The sequence below is a fragment of the Sapajus apella genome, unplaced genomic scaffold, assembly GCF_009761245.1.
Source record: "Sapajus apella isolate SASKATOON/1434 unplaced genomic scaffold, GSC_monkey_1.0 scaffold13, whole genome shotgun sequence".
NCBI lineage: Eukaryota > Metazoa > Chordata > Mammalia > Primates > Cebidae > Sapajus > Sapajus apella.
In genome coordinates, this window is record NW_022436953.1 from 22,558,058 (window position 1) to 22,581,231 (window position 23,174).

Genomic DNA, 23,174 nt, shown 5'->3' on the forward strand with positions numbered 1-23,174 from the left:
CACAAAGGCATAAGAATGACACAATGGACTTTGGGGACTTGCAGGGAAGGGTGGGAGGGGGGTGAGGAATAAAATACTAATAAGGTGCAGTGTAAACTGCCCGAGTGATGGGTGTGCCCAAATCTCACAAATCACCACTGAAGAACTTATTCATGTGACCAAATACCACGTGTACCCTGGTAACTTATGGAAAAAAATTAAAAATAACAATTAAGAAAAACCATCAGGTGAGCCAGAAGTGCTGATTGGTCAAAAAAAAGAAAAATAAAGAAAAAAAGAAACCATCAGGATGATTTGGGCTTCAAGAAATAAGGCTTAATTATTGATTACAAATGGTTTAAATAATAACAGATGTCTACCATCCCACATCATAAGAAGTCTGGAGCTAGGCGGCCCCAGGACCAGCTTGGCAGCTCAGCGGTGCCATCCATGACCTAGGCTCTTTTTATTTTTCTCCACCAGCATCCTCAAGGTATTGGCTTGGTTCTCAGGCTTGTCCCTTCATATCACAAAATGATTGCGGCAGTTCCAGGCATCACAGCTAGTCCCATTTAGATGTCCAGCCGGAGAAGGGACTTTTTCTCCTCTTATCTCTCTGAGGAAAAGAACCTTTCCTAGAGCTCCCCAGCAAATGCCCTTCATCAGTTCTACTAGCCAGAATCAGATCACATAGCAAATGCGCTAACTGCAGGTTAGGCTGGACAAGTGCATATTTGGCTTTTTCTGACTCTGTAGTTGAGGTGGACTCTGTCCACAGGAGTAAAGGGAGAGGAACCACTGGCTGGTGAACAGGTCCTATTCAATGTCTGCCATGATGGTCTGCTGCAGATGGAAGAGATGTGTAGTTGTGGCTAGGAAGGGCAGGCATGGGTGGCAGAAAAGATTTCTCTGAGGAGGTCCTGGGATGGCTGGTCGAGGTCCAGGCTGCTGTAGAGGACGTCATGGTGCATCATTAATTCTGGCTGCTGATAGGGAATGGTTCCCATGGCTGAAGACTCTGATGAGTAGCTCTCATGGCTTTGGCATATTACGGAATTTTTGCTCCTAAAATCAATTTTACAGTCCTCATAGAACAGCCCTTGAGGGATTCGTATATATAATCTTTATTTTATAGATGAGTCAGTTAAAGCTGCCAGAAGTGAGATGACTTGTCCACAAGCAGCACATTCTGTGGATGGAGCCTGGGCCTGAGTGAGTCCAGGCGCAGGGACTCACCCCAGTGCTCCTGTGCAGAAGGACACGCCGGTTTCCCTGTGGGCAGCCACCTGACCTGTGAGAACTTGGATTCTGTCCTGGTATCTAGTGGCCACAGCTGAAGCTGGCACCTCCCCTCACATCAAGATAGGAACCTCCTGGGAGCTCACTAGCCAGGGGAGCAGCCTCAGTGAGGAGCTTCCAAAGGGATTTGGTGTCATTAAGGGCCCCCTCCTTCAGGACACTGCATGGAGACTGCAGGAAGGAGTGGGGAGTTGTATGGGCCCAGACTCTGCCATGGGGTTGGTTTGGAAACAGAAGCTACTAGGGGAGATCTTATTCTTTCTTGGGTGTAATTTCAAAGTCATGGTGAGAAAATGAAATGTGATGAAGCTGTATTGTTGGCCTAGAACGTGACCTGGCATTTAAAGAGTTTGGTGAATGTTAGTGCGGTTGTTCTCATTTTCACTATCATTGTCATCGTCATCACCACTTCTGTTGTGGAGGAGCCCTAACAGCCTGCAGAGGGGTGAAGAGTCTGGCCTCCCCACTGTACAGAGGTCAGATGTCTCTCTCTCATCCTTCACCAGGCTGCTCTGGCAAAGGACTTTGCTGTGGTTTGAATGTCACTGCCAATACTCAGTTAAAATGTGATTGGCATTGTGATGATACTATGAGGTAGAACTGGTTAAGAGGTGATTAGGCCATGAGGGCTCTGCCATTATGAATGGATTAATGTTGTCAACTCAGGAGTGGGTTTGTTGTGACAAGAGTAGGTTTTTATAAAAGTGAGTTTGGCCCCCTCTTGCCCTCTTGCTCTTGCTCTCTCTTGCCCTTCTCCCTTCCACTATGGAGTGATGTAGCACGAAGGCCCTTGCCAGATGCTGGCATCATGCTCTTGGACTTCCCAGCCTCCAGAACCATGAGCCAAATAAACTTCTGTTGTTTATGAATTATCCAGTCTCAGGTATTCTGTTATAGCAACACAGAACAGACTAACACAGACTTCTAGGTTGAACTCAATGGAAACTTCTCATTCTAACCTTACGATCTCTGAGTAGCGTTTGAAATTGTCTCACTGTCTTTGCTTGAAATTTACTTCTTGCTGGGGCTCAGGGCCCTATCCTCACTGGAACCTCCCTTTATCTTTCTATCTGTTTCTTCCTGAAATATTGACAGCCTGGGGCTCAGGCCTCACCATTCTGGAGGAAGTGCCTCTACTTGAGGTAACATTTATTGAGCATTTACTGCATGCATGTGCTATGCTCAGCCCTGTACATACCTTGTTTAATCCTCATGATGCAGCTCTCTGAGGTCAGCACTATTTGGTCACTTACTCATTCTTTCATTCACCAAGATTTTTGAACTCTTACTGTGTACAAGGTACAATTCCAGGTGCCAAATAAGACAGATGTGGTTCCTGCCTTTGGGGGAGCTGACACCTAGTGGGAATTATCCAGGTTAACAGGAAACAGTGGAGACCTGAGGTTTCTACCCAGTCACAGCCCTGGTGGGCAGAGGAGCCAACTCCAGGGCCAAGCTCTTGAATGCTTTGTTTCTGGTCCCACTGATGACCATGAATCCCTCACCTCTAGTGCACATCTCTCTCTGGATGCCATTGACTCTGCCGCGGTGTTCTAGGCTTCTCAGACTGAGCATTTCTGATGGGTTTTATTGCTAGTGTTGTAGCAATTGCAGTCTCTCTAAATGTGCTCTTCCTTTTCACCCTGCATCCACAAATGGCCTGGGAGCCTGTCTCAACACTCCTCTCCCTTAATCTCCAAATCCTGTTATCCAGAGTGGTCAGATCAGCTTCCTCAGTGCACCCCCAGGACCCCATTCTTATTTTTTCTGCCATGGTTCCAGCCCCACCCTTCCTGGGCACCCTTCCTTCTTTTCATGCTCTGGCATGTTCAGCTTTGCTTTCTGTTCATCGAGCCTTTGCATATGCTGTTCCCTCTGCCAGAAATTCCATTTACCCTCAGCCTCATCCCCTACCCCTGGCAAACTTCAACCATTGCTCAAACACTGCCTGCCATGGGGCCTCCCCGACTCTCCCTACAGACTTCCCCCATGCTCCCTGCAGTCTGCACATTCGACCCTCTTTGAGTCAGACCTCTTACTAAAGGCTGGCACATCCACATCCTACCACCCTGGGAGGCAGGGACCAGGCCTTGTCTCCTCTTTCATATTCAGTGCCAAGAATAGCAGGTGTTCATTGACTAACAGAATGAACAAATGAATATTGGAGTAGGTTTCTAACAGAGGCTGAGGAGCCTTGAAGTTATCTTTTGGCCAGGTGCGGTAGCTCACACCTGTAACTAGCACTTTGGGAGGCCAAGGTGGTTGGACCACCTGAGGTCAGAAGTTTGAGACCAGCCTGGCCAACATGATGAAACCCCATCTCTACAAAAAATACAAAAAATTAGCTGGATGTGATGGTGGGCACCTGTAATCCCAGCTAATCAGGAGGCTGAGGCAGGAGAATCACTTGAACCCGGGAGGTGGAGGTTTCAGTGAGCCGAGATCACACCACTGTACTCCAGCCTGGGTGATGGAGTGAGACTCCATCTCAAAAAACAAAGAACTTATCTTTCATACCAGGAGACACAGTAAAATCCTGGGTTCCCTTTGTGAAGCCACAAGTTCATCTAATCCAGTAGTTTCCAAACTTGCTTAAATGTCTTAGAAACCTGTTGTGCCTCACTTTGATGGTTCTGGGGTGGGGGAGATGTCCCTAGGGAACCCTGCAGGGTCATGTTGAAAGAGTTTGAGAACTGCTGCTTTACCTCAAGCCCTCATTTTCCACATGTATGAAGTACGGAGAGGGTTGGATGAAGGTGTCCCCGACCCTATAGTGACTGGCCTGGCGTAGCATGCGGGACTCTCGGCTCCCCCTGCAGTATATCACAGACCCCTCATTTAAGCAGATGTTGTTCTTTTTTTTTTTTTTTTTTCATGAGACGAAGTCTTGCTTTGTTGCCCAGGCTGGAGTGCAGTGGTGCAATATCAGGTTACCACAACCTCCGCCTCCCAGGTTCAAGCAATTCTCCTGCCTTGGCCTCCTGAGTAGCTGGGATTACAGGAGCATGCCACCATTCCCAACAAAAAAAAATACAAAATTTTTTGTATTTTTAGTACAGACGGGTGTTCACTGTGTTAGCGAGGATGGTCTCGATCTCCTGAGCTTGTGATCTGCCGACGTTGGCCTCCCAGAGTGCTGGGATTACAAGCATGAACCACCGCACCTGGCCTTAAGCAGATGTGTTCTTAAGGGGAAGCAGCCTTTTCCTGTTGGTGTACTCAGCTTCCCTGGCATCCTGCTGGTATACCCAGCTTCCCTGGCATCAAGCACTCCCTGCAAAGGCTTGGTGGCTCGGAGTGTGGATTTTTCTTTCGACTTAAAGTGTTGTTCTCCCTAAAGAAAAATGCTGTGGCTGAGCAGAAAAATCTGCATGTCTCATGAGCCTGGGAGCCGCTGTGCCACAGGTTTTTACAAGTTGGCAAATATGTTTTTAAAATGGAGAGGTGTGCAGGAAATGGGCCAGCAGGGAAGGAGAATATAAATCTTCCTTTCTGCAGGATGCAAAATTTGGTTTATTTGAGGACCAATGTGTTACCTTCTAAAGGATTATCCACAAGATTCAACCCTCAGTCTAGGGTCAGCACTGCTATCCATTGCTCACGGACCAGATTGCATCGCCCAAGAGGCAAAAAGTTGGTATAAGAAGTGGGTGAGTAATCTGTATATTGGGGGTGTGGTAGATGGCAAAGGGGGTAACTCAGTATAATGAAAGGCATCAATGTACCGTTGGTAAAGGGCATAAGTTGCCCCCTCTGGCCCCCACATAGTCAACCAGCTTAGAAATGCATAGATCTGGGAAAGAGGATAAGGTTCCCATAGTTTTCCCCAAATCACAGGTGAAACTAACACTTTGGGAGATGATCTCACCTGCCTTTCATTTCCAAGAGATCAGTAGCACTGTGTTTTAAGAGACGAGTTCTTCTATGAATATCTTAACCTTGAGGTTTACAAAGGACTTCCACACTATTTCCGTGGGGTTCACTTTTTATCGAGTTGTACTGTCTACATAAAAAAGTGTAGAACCTGGCCAGGCACAATGGCTCATGCCTGTAATCCCAGCACTTTGGGAGGCTGAAGTGGGCGGATCACTTGAGGTCAGGAGTTTGAGACCAGCCTGACCAACATGGTGAAACCCCATCTCTCCTAAAAATGCAAAAAAAAAAAAAAAAAGCTGGGTGTGGTGGTGTGTGCCTGTAATCCCAGCTACTTGGGAGGCTGAGGCAGGAGAATCACTTGAACCCGGGAGGCGGAGGTTGCAATAAGCCAAGATTGTGCCTTTGTACCCCAGCCTGGGGAAAAAAAAGAGACTCACAGTCAAAAAAAAAAAAAAAAAAAAAAGTGCAGAACCCATAGACATCCTGCTGGATGGTTTTTCATAAAGTGCATACCCTATGGAACCCTACCTAGTCAAGAAACACAATGTCGCCTATGCTCCAGGATCCCCCAGGAGCGTTTGCAGGCACCATCTGCCCTGAGGTGGTTCTAACGCCACAGCTTAGTTTTGCCTGCCCTTGGGTGAAAGAAGCCGTGCAGCCTTGGCCCTTTCAAGTCTGGCACCTTGCGCTCACCACTGTCTTTGAAATTTGGGCCTGTGGCTGCGTGCAGTTGTGTTGGGCTCATTCTTGCTGCTGAGTCCTATTCCACTGTCTCTACACATAGCGGGTGTTCACAGCAGCCCCATCAAGTACGCAGGGCGCGGACTGTTCCTCCTGTTTTACAGGAAAGGAAGCCCAGGCTTGGGGAGCTGAAGCTGCCTGCTGAGGTCAGGAAAGTCTGCAGAGGTGGGCTGGGGCTGCCCCCAGAGGTCTCCCCTAGATCTCCAGGGGACGCTCCAGACCCTGAGGCCTGCACGAAATAGCGTGATATGTTCTAGAACTTTCCCCACAAGTCTCACATAAATCCGTCATGCTATAAGAAAAGTTAATTTCCACATATTCTTTTCTTCCATGGAAATGGAGAATCTCTCCTTCTGCCCTGGGCATTTCCTGGAAGTCACCCCTTGGATGGCAGCAAAGGGATGCTGGCTCACCCACTGTCCCACTCTGTAATTATCCATGTTACCACCTTGTTTCTCAAACTGTGATCCCAGCCAGAGGCCCTCCAGTGGGACTGGCCGTCCTGGGCAGACTGCCTCAGGCCTGTGTTGACGTGGAAATAAAAAGGCAAAGATGCCTGCTTTGTCCTCCAAAAATGCCAATGGTGCCTGCTGGGCAGGCCTGTCCTCCCTCCGACTAACAAAGCCACTGCTCGCTCTGTGCCTTGGCTGCTCCTTCCTCCTCCTCCTCTTCCTCCTCCTCTTCCTCCTCCTCCTCCTCCTCCTCTTCCTCCTCCTCCTCCTCCTCTTCTTCCTCCTCCTCTTCCTCTTCGTCCTTCTCCTCCCTCTTTCCTCCCTCCTCTTCCCCTTCTGCTCCTCCTCCTTCTCCTTTTTTTTTTTTTTTTCAGAGATGGAGTCTCACTCTGTTGCCCAGGCTGGACTGCAGTGGCACAATCTTTGGCTCATTTCACCTCCACCTCCCAGGTTCAAGTGATTCTCCTGCCTCAGCCTCCTGAATAGCTGGGATTACAGGCACCTGCCACCACACCTGGCTAATTTTGTTTTATATTTTTAGTAGAGACAGGGTTTCACCATATTGTCCAGGTTGGTCTCGAACTCCTGACCTCAAGTGATCTGCTCGCCTCAGCCTCCCAAAGTGCTGGGATTCCAGGCGTGAGCCACTGTGCCTGGCCTCCTTTCTCTTCTTTTTAAAGGGGACGTCTGTCACCAGGGAGACCCATGCCGCCACCACCTCTCCTTTGCTGCGGCAAACTGTGTTCATAACTCTGGGTGTTTTTTTCTGAGCCCTAAAGGTCAAACACCCATCCCTCTCCTAGCATAATTCTGCCTGGAATTTTGTCACTTTAAGGAGCTGGTAGTGATGTCCCAGATGCTGGCGGGGAGAGGTTTACCCACAGCACAGAGGTGGTGCTGGGACATGCCCCATCCGACGGCTGCTGAGGAAGTGACTTGACCTTTCTGGGAGTGACTTGTCCTCTGCCCAAGAAGTTGCTAGTTGATCTCTCTTTAGTCTCCCAGAAGCCCCTGGCTCTCCTTTTGAGTCTCTTTGATTGTGCTTCCTTACCAATCAAACGCTGGGTTTTCTGAATTCCCGGAACTGCTGTTTTAGCTGCTTTTCTAATTGCTGAACAGCAAACAGTGTGGGTAGCATTTTCCCCTGCCAGGTCAATGGCAGACATTACTAATCAAGAGTGGTACTCCTGTTCATTGAGCCTGGACCCTGTCTTGAGTTCCAGGACTCCTGGCAGCCACTGCCATCTTTTTGGAGCTCATACATTTAATGAAATCTTTTTGCTATTGTAGTGCCAGGTGGTTCAAGCAGAATTCCACTTTCTGCCGAGGAGACTTGATTTCTTATGAAAATAGCAAGGACTGAAAGAAAGATGCACTTCTAAAGCATTTGTTGGATTCCTGGACTTTTTCCCTTGCAGATGGGGTGACAGGGAGTGGGTGATGGGGCAGTGGCAGTTCTGGACGCAGGAGTCCACATTCCTTTAAGGTGTCATTTGATGCTTCCAGAATCCCACTTTCAAGGAGACTTGAAGCTAGTAAAATGAATAACTGGGCTTTTTCCCAGCCTGCAGAGGCCTCACAGTGGTAGCTTGTTAGCAGAGTCCTCAGAATATATCCAGGATAAAAATGTTACTTTGTGCAAGTCCCCAGCTTGGAACAGGGTCATGTCGTGCTTCCTGGGTGATGCTACCTGGCAGAGGAGCCCAAGGGCAGGGAGCAGGCTCCTTGTGTCTGGGTGTGGTGCCCTGAGCTCCTTGCCATGTTGTTTATTTCCAGAGCAGAACCCTGGGACTCACCAGAGCAGTGACCACCCCTGATCACAAGAGCTGGTTGTACTTTTTCTTCTGCAGGCTGCAGAGGGTGAAGGATGGGGCAGGGGTGCTCTGGAGAGTGGTGATTCCTCCCTTAGCCCCACACTTCTACCCGCTCCCCAGGGCACCTTGTTATTACAGTCCGACCAGCTGGGGCATATCAGGCCTCAAGCCAGCCTACCTGGTGGTTTTAAACCAGACTTAATCAAAATGTAAATACTTCTTGGGGCCAGAAAGCAGGACTGTCCAGGTGTTTGAGCAGAGGCTGCAGAGCCTGGGAACTGCAGGAGAGAGTGGGGGCCTATCAGGCTCCTTCCACACAGAGGCCTGAGGTTCCCTGGGGCCACTCTGCCAGGGGCTTATGGAGCAGCTGCTATCCCCAGGGTGACCAACAGCACCCCCGGCCCTACTGCTGCATATGCACGCTATCACTGGGGCAAAGGTCGTGCTGGTGACAGCATCTGCTCCCCGCCTCCGTCCCTGAAGGAAGGTGGCTTAGAGGTTGATAGATCCAATATCTCACACTTTAGAGAGGGGAAACCTCAAGGCTCAGAGAGGGTTTGTTGCACAGCAAGGCACAGAGAGGGTCTGTGACCCTCGGGAGGTTGCACAGTGAGCAGGTGCACTCGTGGAGGGCAAACCATGTGTCCTGTATTGTTCTAGGATTGGCAGTGACCAGGGCATACGCAGGCTCTGTCCCTGCGGCAGGAAGGTGAAGTGAATTGACAGTAAAACAGTAGGTGGACAAGATCATGTTATGTCTATAAACAGACCATCTGTACACGTGTAAACTAATAATGTCTGATAGTGATGAGTACTCTGTAGTGGATGAGGTGCAGCAGGATTAGATGAGAGAATGAGATAGACTCAGGGGAGGTGGAGGTGTTACCTTAGATGGGGCCCGGGGAGCCTCCAAGTGTGGTTGTGTGGAGGTCATCTTAGTTGAGACCTAGTTGTCAGAAAAGGGACGGTCAGGCGGGAGCCACAGCCAGCAGGGCGAAGGCTGGGCAGTGAGCATGAGTTGCAAGGGTTTCCGTGGCTGGGAGGAGCTCAGAGTGTCTGGAGTGGAGTGTGGGCCTGGGGCATAGTGGTTGGGGTGGGAGCCATGAGAGGCATTTGGACTTGATTCTAAACCTGTTGGGAAGTTATTGGAGGATTTCAAGTGAGAGAATTCCATGATTTGTTTTGGTTTTACATAACTCTGGCTGCTGGGTGGAGAGGGTTTGAGGCAGGCAAGAACGGAGGTGGGAGGGGAGGATGCTGGTCCAGGTGAGGATGCTGGCTCGGTCCAGGGACAGCCATGGGGACGTAGGGTGGGGGACAGGTGTGGATTTCACTGTAGAGCCCAGACTTGGGGATGGACCCAGCGTGGCATGGAAGGTGGGGGAGGGAAAGTGCAGGACCCGGGTCGTCCCCTGGGTTTGGGGCTCAACTAGGGCTCCTTTAATCACTCATCTCCCACTGCATGGTGTTCCCCACAGTCAGACTCAGGGTACTTGCCTACCCTAAAGTGCCAGGGTGGTGCTGGCTCTGCGTCTTCAGGATCTTCTGGGGAGGGTGACTCACCTGCCTTTCAGATCCAGAAGGTAGAGGATGTGGGGTTACCTGGTGTTGGGGATGTTGGAAGACTCAGAGGCTGGCCTTTATCTTGACTGTGCTTAGTGACCACAGATCTAGAGATCTACTAAGAGGCAGCTTTGAGCAGCCCTGGGAGGGGCCAGAGCAGTGAAATGACGTGGCCTGTGGAGGAAGAAAACCTCCACCTGAAACCTCGAGGGGAAAGGGGGGCTGCAACAGTGTGATATCTCGGCTCACTGCAACCTCCGCCTCCCGGGTTCAAGCAATTCTCTTACCTCAGCCTCCTAAGTAGCTGGGACTACAGGTGCTGCCACCATGCCCGGCTAATTTGCAGCTGTCTGTTGAATGCTCACTGTGCATGGCCTTCTGTGCATTTTCCCAGTCATTCCTCAACCCTGGGCAGCAACATAGACATTCTTTTTCCCACTTCATAGATGTAGAAACTGAGGCTCAAGGAGTTTTTGGCCTAAGCTCACCCACCTAGTGAGTGGCTGAGCTCACCCACAGGCCTGAGTCCAGATGCAGGGAGTCTGTAAGCAGCACCCAACACTGTCGCCAGTGCACCATGCTGTCCACTCACCAGCCGTCAACCAAGGGCTGGCTCTGTGCCTGTCTCTGTCTAGGGGTGGGGCAGGAAAACCGATCCATGGTGCTTGCAGTCCTCACAGAGGTGCTTGCCCGGTGCCCACAGATGAGGACCATCAGGGAATCTGCCGAAAGGGCAGTTGTTCTCTTAATGAGGGATGTTTGGGCAACTCCCTCCCTCCTTTGCTCTTTTCTTCCCTTCCTTCTTCCCTCCCTTCCCTCTCTCCTCTCCCACTCCCTCCCTTCTCTTTTTTCCATCTCCCCCCTGTAGTTTTTCTTTAGCTGATACCTCTTTCTGAAGAATCCTGGGTGTCTGGCTGTGGGGAGCTGCAGAGAAGCCTGGATGAGGTTTTCTGAGCCTCACCTTGTGCTTGGCAGTGAGGACTTCACCTAGAGCCTCTGACCTTCCACATCCCTGGGCTCTGAGCTCCGGCATCTCATGGTCCTCCAAGTCTGGGGGAACCTGTAGTTCCCTCCCTTGCCTTTCCTCTTTGATGACAGAACACCGGGCTGGCAGAGGACATGTCAGTTTTGTCTCAAAGACCTGGGGGAAGATGGGCTCAGCATGATCTACTTCTGGGATGATGCCTCTGCTCACTCAGGTATTCAAACATTCACTTGTTCACAGACCTGTCAGAGGTCTGCTGTGTGCCAGGCAAATGTCCTCGGCACTGGTGAGCAAAATGGATGTGGTCCCTGTCCTCTTGGATGGCAACCCAATAGAGACGTAAGTGGAAATTTGCTGACAAATTTTGATAACTGCTTTTTTCAAAGCCAGACACTGGGCAGTGGTGGGAGAGGATCACGTGGGTGTAACTCTAGGATTGAGGCGGGACGATCAGGGAAGGACAAGACCCTAAGACCTGAGGACTTGGCCAGGTGAAGTGGGGACAACAGTAAGTGCCACTTCCCGGGAGACAAGTAGGGGTGCCCAGAGCAACATCATTTGAGAGGTAGGAACTTGGAAGACCTAATCTGCATGTCTCCCCACAGGAGAGTGCATGGAGGAATTATTTTGACAAAACCTGTGGGCATGCAGGTGTAAAGACATTTTGTTCTCATTCTGTAAGCTTGACATGTTTCATTGCAAAAAAAAAATAATTCTGGAAGTGTGTATCTAGCAGAGGAAATGACATGCAAAGGCCCTAGGCAGAATATAACTCCCAGTGAGGAAGCCGGTGAAGGCCTCACTGCTCTACTTCTGGTATCTCTGCTCTCAGCCCCCCTGAGACCATGGAAAGGCCCCATGTTCAGCCTTTGAAAGGCCTCCCTGGGAGACCTGGGTGTCAGCTGGAGGACTGTGTGGTGGTAAGGGAGTTGAACCACTGGGGCAGTGCCTGCCTGGACTGGATTTGGGGGAGTGGGGAGCCTTCTGAGTGAGTCAGCCCTCTCTGGTTGGAAACAGCAGTCTAGTTGAGGCTCTGCCAAGGACCCGTGGTGATTCTTGCCTCCTTTTGTGGAGAAATTTGCCCGCTAACAGGCCATCTGTGTGAGGTGAGTCACTGTTTTCCCCATTTTGTTAATTGCAGACACCTCTGTGTTTGCACACGCTGATCAACTTCAGTGCCTAGACGAGCAAGCTGCCTGCTTGCTTCAGCTTGGGGTGCATGTGCGGCTCTTCTAGGATTCTCTGAAACTTGGTCAGGGGCTCCTGGACCATGATTGCAGATTGAGAGCCACTGAGCCAGTCCAGGTCCTGCTTTCTGATATGAAATGGAAGCCCAGAGTGGGGAGGTGTCTAAATCCACACCGAGATCACACAGTGAGGGGAAGAAGCCGAGGGCCTGGCTGACACTTGCAGGGCAGAGCACCTTCTCTTTGCCCTGAACGTCGGTTTTGGTGTCCCTTGCCAAGATTTGTTCTGCTGACTTCTCCTGGGGAAAGACGTGTCACGTCTGGCTGGGCCCCTGAGCCTGGTGGGTGGGGTGTGAGAATCTGGCTGGGGCCGCTGCTCCTGCAGGTGCTTCCTGCAGACCTTGTGCTGGGGAGCACTTCCCCTCTTCTCCCTCCAGGTGACTCACCGGCTGCAGTGTCCTCTAGCGTTTACTGGATGCAGGGCACTGGGGAGCCATGGAGGATGCTTCTTTGGGCTTGTCTGAACCAGGTAGTGGTTAGAGGGTACTGGGGGTTGCCTAAAAAAAGCGCCGTGTGACCTGCATGCCTCACTTTTCTCCCTGGGCCTCTGTGTCTTCAGCCGTCAGTCAGGGGCAGGCGTGGGTGATCACCAAGGTTCCCCCAGCTCTGATGCCATTTGTTCTGAGTTGGGTGGAGAGTGGAGAGTAAGGGATAACTGCAGCCCTCATTCACTGAACTTTCTTAACTACGCTAAATGCTTTACATGCATCAACTCATTGACGCCTGTATCTATGAGGTTACATAAGGAGTCAGTTGAAGCACAGAGAGGTTGAGTAAGTTTTCTGGAGTCACACAGCTAGTAAATTACACAGTTGGGTTTGAACCCAGGCAGTCTGGCCCTGGAGCATGCAGTCTTAATCACTGCCTAATTAAGGCTGAGTAATGGTCCCCCAAAGATACTGTATCTGAATCCTTGCAACTTGTGAATATGTTACCTACCTGATAAAAGGGACTTTTCAGATGTGATTAAGTTAAGGCTGTTGAGGTGGAGAGGTTACCAGGGATATCAGGTGGGCCCAGAGGAATCACAAGGGACCTGATGAGAGGGAGAGGTGACGGTGCCTGGGAAAAGGAGTTCAGAGTGATGCAGCATGAGAAAGACCTGACTAGCGACTGCTGGTTTTGAAGGTGGAGGAAGGGCCGTGAACTGAGCCAAGGAACACAGGTGGCCTCAGGATTCTCCCCTGGAGTCTCCGGAAGGAACACGGCCTGGCTCACACCTAGATTTAGCCCGGTGAATCTGATTTCAGACTTCTGACCTCTAGAACTGTAAGGTAATACATTTGTGTCTAAGGCACTTCACTCCACTTGTGCTAGTAATAACATGTTACTGAAGCAGGTGGAAGCTAATACAGCTGCGCTCCGCTCTGGTCTCCGGGTGGCAAGCCCTCCTTTCTGCATACACACTGGCTTTTGAATTCTGAGAAGTAAAAACCTCATCTTCCCACCAGAGCCCTCCTTGGCCATTTTACAATTCAAGAAGCATTTTCAAGGAAGGCTTTTTAAGCCCAACTGCCTTACCCCAGCTTGCCCTATTGTGTAACAGGAGTGCGGTGGGGAGAGTACAGAGGGAAAGGGTCACGGGGAACCTGGGCCCCAGCCTAGACCCTGCCTCTAAGAGGCTCCATCTGGGCACCCACCTCTCCAGGCCTTGTCCTTGGTCCCCTGGGAGTGGGCACCCATGGCGGGTCTGTACGATATACCCAGCACATCTTCGTAGGATGAACCAGCAGGGTCAGAGCTGGGTCTGAGGCTCCTCCCCAGGTCCTTGCAGGAGCACAAGTGCCTGGTTCGTCTTTGAGTACCAGAGCTGTGCCCACAGCAGCTCCTGTTCAGATCTGGATCAGGGTCAGGCCCCCATCACTGACCGTGCACCCCAGGCACACCTCATCTTGCCCGGCCTCAGCTTCCTGATTACAAAATGGGTGTCATGCTGCAGCCTGCCGACATGGTGTGCTCGTGGAAGTGAGTGGGAAGAACTCTGCATGTGGCAGGGCCTCGCTGCTGCTTCGGTACAGTCATCTCTGGGGTCGTCTGTGATGCATGGGTCAGGCTTGTGCCCCCTCGGAATCCTCTCCGGGTCCCATGCCTCCCCCCCAGGAGCAGCCCACTCCATGGGGCTTCCCTTGGCCCCAAGCACTTGAAGGGAAAGGCGAACACGGTCAGGGTGACAAAGTTAGGAGGCATGTGCTTTTCTTCCCAGTGACCTGGGACCGGTCAGCCCACTTCTTTATAGCTTCAATGTCTTCTACTATGCCATGTGGTGGGGGATCTCTCTTACGTGTCATTCTGAGGATTAGAGAATGGCTGTACACACACCATGGCTGCCACGCTCAGGCCTGCCCTTGCCCTCCAGGCCAGCTGCTTCCTGGTTCCAGGGGACCAGGAGGAGGAACTTAGTGATAGCTTGAGGTCCTGGGCAGGTCCAGTTCTGAGGCAGGGGAGCCCTGTAGGGATTCGGAGAATGCTGGCAGGATGGCCTGGCCAGCCCCCTTCTCACCACTTCCCAGATGGAGCTAAAGGGAAAGGCCTCTTCCCTGAGGGAGGCAGATCTTCCCAGATGGAAACTGGGGCAACCTTCGGAGTTCTTGCCACATCCCTGCTGGGCTGGTGCATGAGGGACTGTGTGACCTCTAAGAAGAGAGGGTTCAGCCCAAGGGTCACCTCCTTCAGGAAGCCTTCCTTGATTCCACAAGCAAAGTTGATTGTGCCTCTCCTGTGCTCCCTCAGCCCCCTTTTCCTCTAGTATTGTCATCTGGCATGGGTCACTGCCCCCCATGAGCCAAGAGGAAGCTAAGGCAGCCCGTGCTCCACGCCACGCCTGTGGGTTTTTGTAGGACAGGGGCCACGTGTCAAGCACCAAGTAGGTTCTTGGTATGAATCTACACAGTGGATGGAAGGACGATGAGGGAGGCAGAGCCAACCTCAATAAGGCCCTGGGAGGAAAGCATGCTGGGAATGCAGAGTCCAGTGGGAATGCTGGGGGAGGTTGAATCAAGGACAAGGAAGGGCCCTTTCAACCCCCAGGTCCTGTGACCCTCATGTGAGATCAAGAGTCAGGGCAGAGTAATGATGACAGCTCACATTTACTGAGTGCTAACTGGTGCTAACCACAATGTCACTTAGGCCCTAGCAGCCTTCTGAAGAGGGTGGTGTCTCCCCATTTTATGCTTGAACAATCTGAAGTTCAGAGAGGGTAAGCAGCTTTCCTAGGATCACACAGCTATGGACAGAGACCAGATGTGAACCCTGACTTGCCTGACCCCAAAGCTCTTAGGAATTCCACCTCATTGCAGTAGGTTTTGAAGGAACCTTGGAAGGAACAGTTCTGGCCTCAGCATTGCTGATGTTGGGGGTAAACCCCAGGAAGTACTTCACTGGGTCTGTAATTTAAGTTCTTTCCATAGAGATACTATCTGGAGCTGATCTTTAAGGACAAGTGCCAGCTCTCTAGACCTCAAGGTGAGGCTCTCAGGTCCTGTTGAGGAGCACAAAAAATGAGATTCCTTTACCTTCCTCAGGATGTGGCTCAGTAGTTCATGGATTCATCGCGAGGACCTGCAGGACCTGCGAACTGGCAGCCCAGCTTCTCCTCTGGGCTCATCAGTGTGGGAGGAGACCTTGCAGGAAGCAGGCATCTCCTGGGCTGTCCTGGAGGCTGTTTCCTACAGAGGCCGCAAGGAGGTGGAAGTAGGGATGGCACCTAGGTGTTTGGGCCAAGTGACTGGGTGATGGTGCTGCCGTGGACTGAGGTGGGGGGCCCTCAGGGAGGAGCATGTTTGGGGTCGAGGTAGGTGGGCATCAAGAACTCTTTCCTGGGCCCAGTTTGGGAGACCTCATCTCTGCGTTGGAAACCTTTCTACAGGTGCCTCTGTGCTGGGCTGGTTTCATGCTTCCGTGGCTTCAGACGTCGGGGCAATGTACTTAGGACCCAGCTCTTGCCTGTCCCTTGAACGAGTCTCATCCTTGTGGACTGGGAGTTACGAAGCAGGCATTCTTAGGTTCAAATTCCAGCTCAGCCTCTCAGCAGCTGTGTGCCCAGACCCTTGTCCTCTCTGGGCTTCTTTCCTCCTCTGCAAAACAAACCCACTTTACTGTAGGGTCTTGAGGTCCAGAGACCGTGGAGGTGGAGCTCGGAGGCCAGGGGCTGGTTCATCCTAGCGTCTCCGGCGCACAGGCTTCCCCGGCCATGTATATATGGTCATGTCCACATGGTAACAGACCTCCTGGAAGCTGGGCAGGTTTTCACTGGGCAGGATCTCTACAGAGTTTGTTTAGCTTCATTGAAATAGGGAATGCAGAAATTCTGGGGAGAGCAGAAGTAATTAGTACTCACAGGAAAATGAAAATATTTTTACGAGTATCCTATGAAAAATTGGGGTATTTTTCCTGAGCAAATAGTCCTGTTTATTTCTCCAACAGAATCACCACAGTTGCAGGAGGGGCTGACCTATGACTGTCAGGAGCATTTCTGAGGGGTCCACTCACCTCCCCTCCCCTGGCTTTCTCTTCTCCTTTAACCCAGAGAAAACATAACAAGGCAAAAGTGACCAAATTTGGGCTTTGCTGAGAGAAGGGGATTACTCTTGTAGTGAAAAGTCCATTTTTGTGGCCAGACTTTTCTCAACTGTGAAAACCAGTGTGGGCAAAAACCTAGTGAGCACAAAAATACGTTAAAAAATTATTTCCCTTGGAAAGAACTTTTTTTTTTCCCCTCCGGTTCTGCTACTTCTTAGGAAAAGACACTTTTAAGATCAATAGTGTTTGCAAGAGGACTAGGGGTCTGCTTTCTCCTAAGAGAGGTAGAGGGATGGAGGGAAGGGAGGGAAGCCCAGGCAGGGGAGGGTTGGGGAGTTGGCATGCAGAGCAAGAGGGCAGCAGATGGGATGAGTGCCCACCTTGTGCCTCACGCAGTGCGAGGGCTTCGACCCTTACAAAGGGCATTTGGTTATTATGCCAATTAGGAAACTGTGGTTCAGAGAGGTTGGGGAAGTGGCCTGTGGTTATTCAGCTTGTGGACAGAGGAGTTAGCAGCCTAGCCCTCCCTGTCTGATGAGAGCCCCTCTCTTTCCACGCCGCCCTAGAAGAAGGGGCTCTTGGGTCAACGGACACAGTGAGGTGGGAAGAGGCACAGCCGGGGAGGGGCCGCGTGTGCCCTACACCTTGCTGGGAAGGTGGTTGCATTCCCTTATTCAGAGTAGAAAATGGAGGCTCAGAGATTCTGGTGTACAGTGTGGCTTTTTTGTTGTCGTTTCTAAGTCCATTTTGGAAATAATCTCTTTGCTTCTGGTCCTGCCTCCCCCATCCGTTTATCCATCCATCCAGTCATCAGAGATTGATGGAGGTTTTGCTATGTCCGAGCACTGTTCTCGGTGTTTGGGAGACAGCAGGGAACAAAACAAGCATATCCGCTCCCATGAAGCCTGCATTCGGTGGGCGGTGAGGCAGAGCCTGGCAGTAAGTGATGAGCAGAATAACTCAGGGGGCCATGCAGAACACTTGCTGCAGCGGATGTGTGCAATGAGAATTGGAAATTCACAGTAAAAGAAAGGCAGGGAGTCCCGAGATGGGGGCAGTGGGTGGTGCAGGTTGTAGGATTAAAAAGGGTCAGTAGAGGCCAAGCACGGTGGCTCACACCTGTAATCCCAGCAACTTGGGAGGCCGAGGCGGGCGGATCACTTGAGCTCAGGAGTTTCAGACCAGTCTGGGCAAAATGGCAAAACCCTATCTCTACTAAAAATACAAAAATTAGTTGGGCATGATGGTGAACACCAGTAGCACCAGCTGCTCGGGAGGCTGAGGTGGGAGAATTGCTTGAACCCAGGAGGTGGAGGTTGCAGTTAGCTAGATCACTCCACTGCACTCCAGCCTGGGTGACAGAGCTTAAAATGGGGCGGGGGTGGGGCGGAAAAAAAAGAAAAGTGAGTAGAGGATTTTCCTTCCTAGTGACAGAAATGTTTGAAATGTTTTGGAACTAAACAGAGGTGGTGGAATCACAACACTGTGAGTGTAGTAAGTGCTACTGAATTGTTCACTTTAAAATGGTTAATATTAAGGGAATTTCATTTCAACATATGATTATTTTTTAATGGTGATCAGGGTCAGCTCATGGAGAAAATGAGAGCTGTGCAAAAGCTGCAAGGAAGTGGCCCCTGGTAACCCAAGGCTGTTTTCTCCCAATGAGCAGGAAGAGGGTTCCAGGCAGAGGGTGCAGGCAGAGCAGAGGAAATCAGACCAGCTGTACCTCGAGGGCACCATCTAGCCCCTGCCTGTTTTTGTAAATAAAGTTTTATTGAAATACAGCCATGCTCATTTGTCTGCATACTGTCTTTGTGACCCAGAGACCCTACCTGACCCTTTGCAGAAAAGGTCGTCAGGCAGGAACATGCCTGGGATGTTTGAGGAGAAGGGTGTGGCTGGAGTGGAGTGACTGGGGGCAAGAGAGGGAGGAGGTGGGGTCAGGGAGGTAGTAGGGGCCGAATCGTGGGGCCTCTCTGAGACTTCCTGCTTCCTGTGGCACCCCCAGCAATGTCGGGACAGAAGCTGGCATCATGCTGATGGGGCAGCTCTTAGACTCTGTGTGTGTGTGTGTGTGTGTGTGTGTGGTGTGGAGGGCATAGTAGGGTAGAGACAGCTTAGAGTCAGATGTCAGAGGACCTAGTCTTGAGACCTGCTGTTTGTCCTTTGCCAGCTCTGTGTCCTCAGTTCTCTCACCCACAGAGCCCGATGGTGATGGTGATGGTCGTAATGGTGGTGGTGGTGGTGATGGTGGTAACGGTGGTAATGGTAGCTGTGGTGATGGTGGTGGTGGTGATGGTGGTAACGGTGGTAATGGTAGCTGTGGTGATGGTGGTGGTGGTGATGGTAGGGATGGTAATGGTAGTGGTTGTGGTAGTGTTGGTGGTGGTAATGGGGATGGTGGTGATGGTGGTGGTGGTGGTGATGATGATGGTAACGGTGGTAATGGTAGCTGTGGTGATGGTGGTGGTGGTGATGATGGTGGTAATGATAGTGGTGGTGGCAATGGCTACATTTAGTGGCACCTATGATGTGCTAGGTATCTTGCACATGGTGCTAATCTTTAATACAGCAATGCCAAGTGGGTAGCAGCGTCTTAGTTGCAGGAGAAAACATGGAGAGACTTAATTAAGGCCACACAGGTGGTATGTGGCAAGGCTCAGATAGCAGTGCAGTGACACCTGCTTACATGGCAGTGAAGATGTCACGAGACAGTGGACTGTTAACATCCTGGTGCACAGTGCAGTCGTCAGGGAGCGGCAGTAGCCTTTGTGGAGTGGTGGCCCGGTATCAGGACCGCCTTCCCAGAAGGGTTTTCTGGGTCCTGGGAGGGACCGTCCCAGCCTCTCCACCTCCCCCAGGCCACACGGGAGGGACTGTCCTCAGCCTTCCCACCTACCCCAGGCCACACCAGAGGGACCGTCCCCAGACTCCCTACCTACCCCAGGGCACATGGGAGGGACCGTCCCCAGCCTTCCCACCTACCCCAGGCCATACCAGAGGGACTGTCCCCAGCCTCCCCTCCTACTCCAGGCCACACCAGAGGGACTGTCCCCAGACTCCCCGCCTCCCCTAGGCCATACCAGAGGGACTGTCACCAGCCTCTCCACCTCACCCGGGCCACACCAGAGTGCTCCTCTCTCTCAGGCCCCATGTGCCAGGAGGGGCTGTGTCCCCATCCCCATGGCGACCAGTTACTCAGCCTGGTGTTGGTTTTGGTTTTCCTCATTTGAGGTTGTAGGATCCTTCTGGTTGAGGCTGAGGTTTTTCTGCTCTGGAAACCCCAACTGTGGTGTAGTTGTGAGGTAGGGCTGGAGGTGCTGGATCCTGCCCATAGACCGCAGGCCCCAAATGCCCTGTGCCACCCCACACGCCTCATGCCATCCAGCTGAGACATTTCAGGCCCTCATAGCTAAAAACTGCGGCACAGGGAACTTTCTCGGGTCAGGAGAACTGTGTCTTTGCTCCCCACGCCTGCTCCTATAGATGACAGAGCCGCTGGGAGTGCTGGAGTGTACTACGCCCCGGTTCCCGTCTGCCCCGTGGCTTTTGTCTCCCCTTTGGGTGGAATCCTTGAGCCCAGCAAGTCCCTGACTGCACGGCAGGTGGCCAGCAGTCCCTGAAAGGGTTCCAGCTTCTCTCGCCGCCTCCTGGCCTGACAGTTCTGGCAGTTGTTCCTTGGCCTGGCTGTGCCCACATCAGAGTGTCAGCCCTTTGAATGGAACCTGGGGCTGGATCCTGCACATCTCGGCCCATTCCTTAGGTCTCTGAAGTGGTTCTCCTTATGTAAAAAGAGCCTGTCCCCACCAAGCGGTAAAGCTGGTGGTGCCAGCGGCGGAATGCACCTTTGGACGAGGAGAGACTCTGAGCCCCCCAGACCACCCTACTTCCCTCTCTTGCCCATCACCTGGGGTCCTATGCTCAGCTAGGAAAGTGCTGGACACACTCGAAGGCACCAGGACCACGGTGCCTGAAAGCTTCTGAGGAATCCTGCCCTGTGGACCCATGCCATCCAGAGGCACCGCACAAGCCCCGTCTCGGGAGATTCTGGGCCACAGGTGTATTGGGAGCACTTCATGTTGTTTTCTTCTAAACCTCTCAGTCAGGGGAGAGTAAGGGGGAGCAGTCTCTTGATGCCACTAGACCTTGACCTCCCAGCTCTAGCATTCTGGGGCAGTGCAGTAATGGAGGAACTGAGGGCAGGAGGAGGACTGAGGCTGGATTCCCCATGACTCTGGGGAGTGTGCAGAAAGGCTGTGTAGAAGAGGACATTGAGTCAGGGACTCAGCCAGGGGCTGGGTGTTCTCAGAAGGTGAGAGCTGTACAGACAGAACGAGACCCTTGGCCTCTATCTGCCCCACTCTATCCCTTCCCTGCCTTGCCCACTCAGTGGGCTCCCTCATCATCTGTCTCACCTATGGGGATCTTAAAACTCTTGACAAAAGGGGTTCTGTGCCCTGTCTGGTGTAACCCTCCTGGATCTCCGATGGAAAAACTGAGGCCAGAGGGATAGTACTTTCTCCCACCCCCGCCCCAAACCAGGGGCCTGTCCCCCTTTCACAGTGGTTGCCACATGCATTGAGTTGGAGAAAGTCCCCTGCAGGCTGAGGTGACCTTAAATCCACTTGGCTGGAGTCATGTTGCTTCTGAAAAGGCTTGAGTCACTCGGTGACACAGCGCCTGATCAGGCCCTGTAATTGGGATCTCGCCTTGTTCGGGGCTGGATGAAAACAGATATAGAATCAGTGAGAGGCCACATGCCCACCTCATCAGTTTCAGCTGGAGGTGCTACTCTGGGGGTGGCAAAGGTGGCAGAGCCCAGGTGGATGGAAAATAAGTATCAGTGGAAGGGAGGGAGGAGCGCGAGGCAGGAGACACAGGGGTGACCCATTCTCATCAGAACAACTGGCCGCCTCCACTTTCCCAAGCCAGATCTGACTCTGAGAACACGCACAGCCTCCCTACAGTGATATTTTCTGGAAATCCAGCCCTGCTGGGAGCACAGTGGGAGCTGAGTCCTGAAAGCCCACCTGGGTAGAACAGAACTGGATGGAGTCTTTAGTCCCGCAGACATCACAGGTGGAATTGTAACACTGCCTTCCAGTCGACTGCAGATGAGTCATCAGCCTTTTGTGGCTGGGAACGCAGTGGAGGCATCCTTCCCTTGCAGTCGCTGCGACACCTGAGACCCTCCCAGACTGATTCAGTTGCGTTGAGAGCAGCTTCTCCAATTTTCATGGCTTTCCTTCCTGCCCCCTCCAAATTCATACTGGAAAGACCCGCTTCATGACCTAGTTTGGGTTTCTGACAAATGTGGTCCCCTGCATAGCATAGTGCTGACTTTTCTGAGCCACAGCCAGTCCCTGCTGGGAAGTCCTGGGGTCTCTGTGGCCTGTGCCCCTCGCTGCCCCGTGTCCTTGTGCCTTTAACCAGCAGTGGCCCCAAACTATTATGGAAATGGGGGTGGGAGTTTCTGTGGCCCCATTCCTGCTGCTTCTGGTTACTCCTGGCCCCAGCTCAGGGGCTTCTGCTCTGAGCTGAGAGCTGGGGTGGCCCTGCCATGTCACCCTGTCCTCTCCATACAGGGACCAGACCCATTGAATTGTTTCAAGCTCTAGAATGGCCATGACATGTGGCCTGGAGAGAAAAGATGAGTTGGCCAATCAGATTTGCTCCTTGATCCTTTAGAATCAGGATTCTGTGAGATGGGTAGTGAGCGGGGTCTGGAGGGTTCTAAAGACATAGCGATCTCAACAGCTGTAACACAATTCTAACCATCCAGGATTCACGCAGACATCACAGATGAAGAGCACAGTCCCCACAAGACCACCCTCACTACAGGCACCTGCCACAAGTGTGGGGGTCCCCAGGCCACTGGCACTTCTGACCATGGCAACAGATTCAGGGATTCCCCTGAACCTCTCAGGTTGGGTAATTCACTAGACTCCCTCACAGAACCCAGTGGAGCACTACACTGACAATTACAGTTTTATTATTGCAAAAAGATACAAACCCAAAGCATTGATGGGGAGAGGCGCCCAGGGCAAGGTCTGAGAGTCCCAGATGTGAAGCTGCCATGGGTGTGCCCCCTCCTGGCACATTGGTGTGTGATTACCAGGTAGCTCACCCAGGCCTTGGGGTTTGGAATTTTTTTTGAGCATCGTCATGTAGGCATGATTGATGGAATCACTGGGCACATGGTTGAACCCAGTCTCTGGCCCCCTGTACCTCCCTGGAATTCAGGGTAATTGACGTGACTCAAAGCCTCAACCTTCTAATCCCATGGCTGGTTTCTCTGGCATGGTCAGCCCCCCTCATGAGTCATCTTGTTAGCGTAAACTCAGATATGGCTTCAGGGGCCATGAATGGAAAAGACACTCCTGTTACTCAGAAAATTCCAAGGACTTAGAGGTCACCTCTCAGGAACCAGGGACAAAGGCCAGTCAGATTCTTTATTATACGATGACCAGTTGGGGCCTATACAAAGCCGTGAGTATGTCCTGATCTGTGGTGATGCCAGGAGTCTGCCCCAGAGGGGTGTGGCCCATGGGAAAACAGGCCCCCACTTACTCAGGGCCCAGAAAGCACGCAGTTCCTCTTCGGATCCTGCCTTCCCGTCCCCAGGGATGACTCTCTTCTCTGAGATCTGTAAACAATAAAGGTTCCAAGGGTAACCAGAAGGCAAAGGGGCATTCAGTAG

The 23,174-nt window shown here is 51.8% G+C and overlaps 1 protein-coding gene across 5 annotated transcripts in view; it reads left to right on the forward strand.

Moving 5' to 3' along the window:
• Positions 1-23,174, forward strand: part of GRK5 (G protein-coupled receptor kinase 5) — a 241,360-nt gene that overhangs the window by 83,289 nt on the left and 134,897 nt on the right. The window contains exon 1 of one of the 5 annotated variants that reach the window (XM_032281802.1): positions 10,605-11,274. The exons of 2 other annotated variants lie outside the window; for them this stretch is intronic. The gene's annotated coding sequence lies outside the window, so the exon portion shown is untranslated. Of the gene's footprint in view, positions 1-10,604; positions 11,275-11,334; positions 11,816-23,174 lie in introns of those variants that run through there. 2 more of the 5 variants (XM_032281801.1, XM_032281800.1) reach the window with 2 other exon arrangements.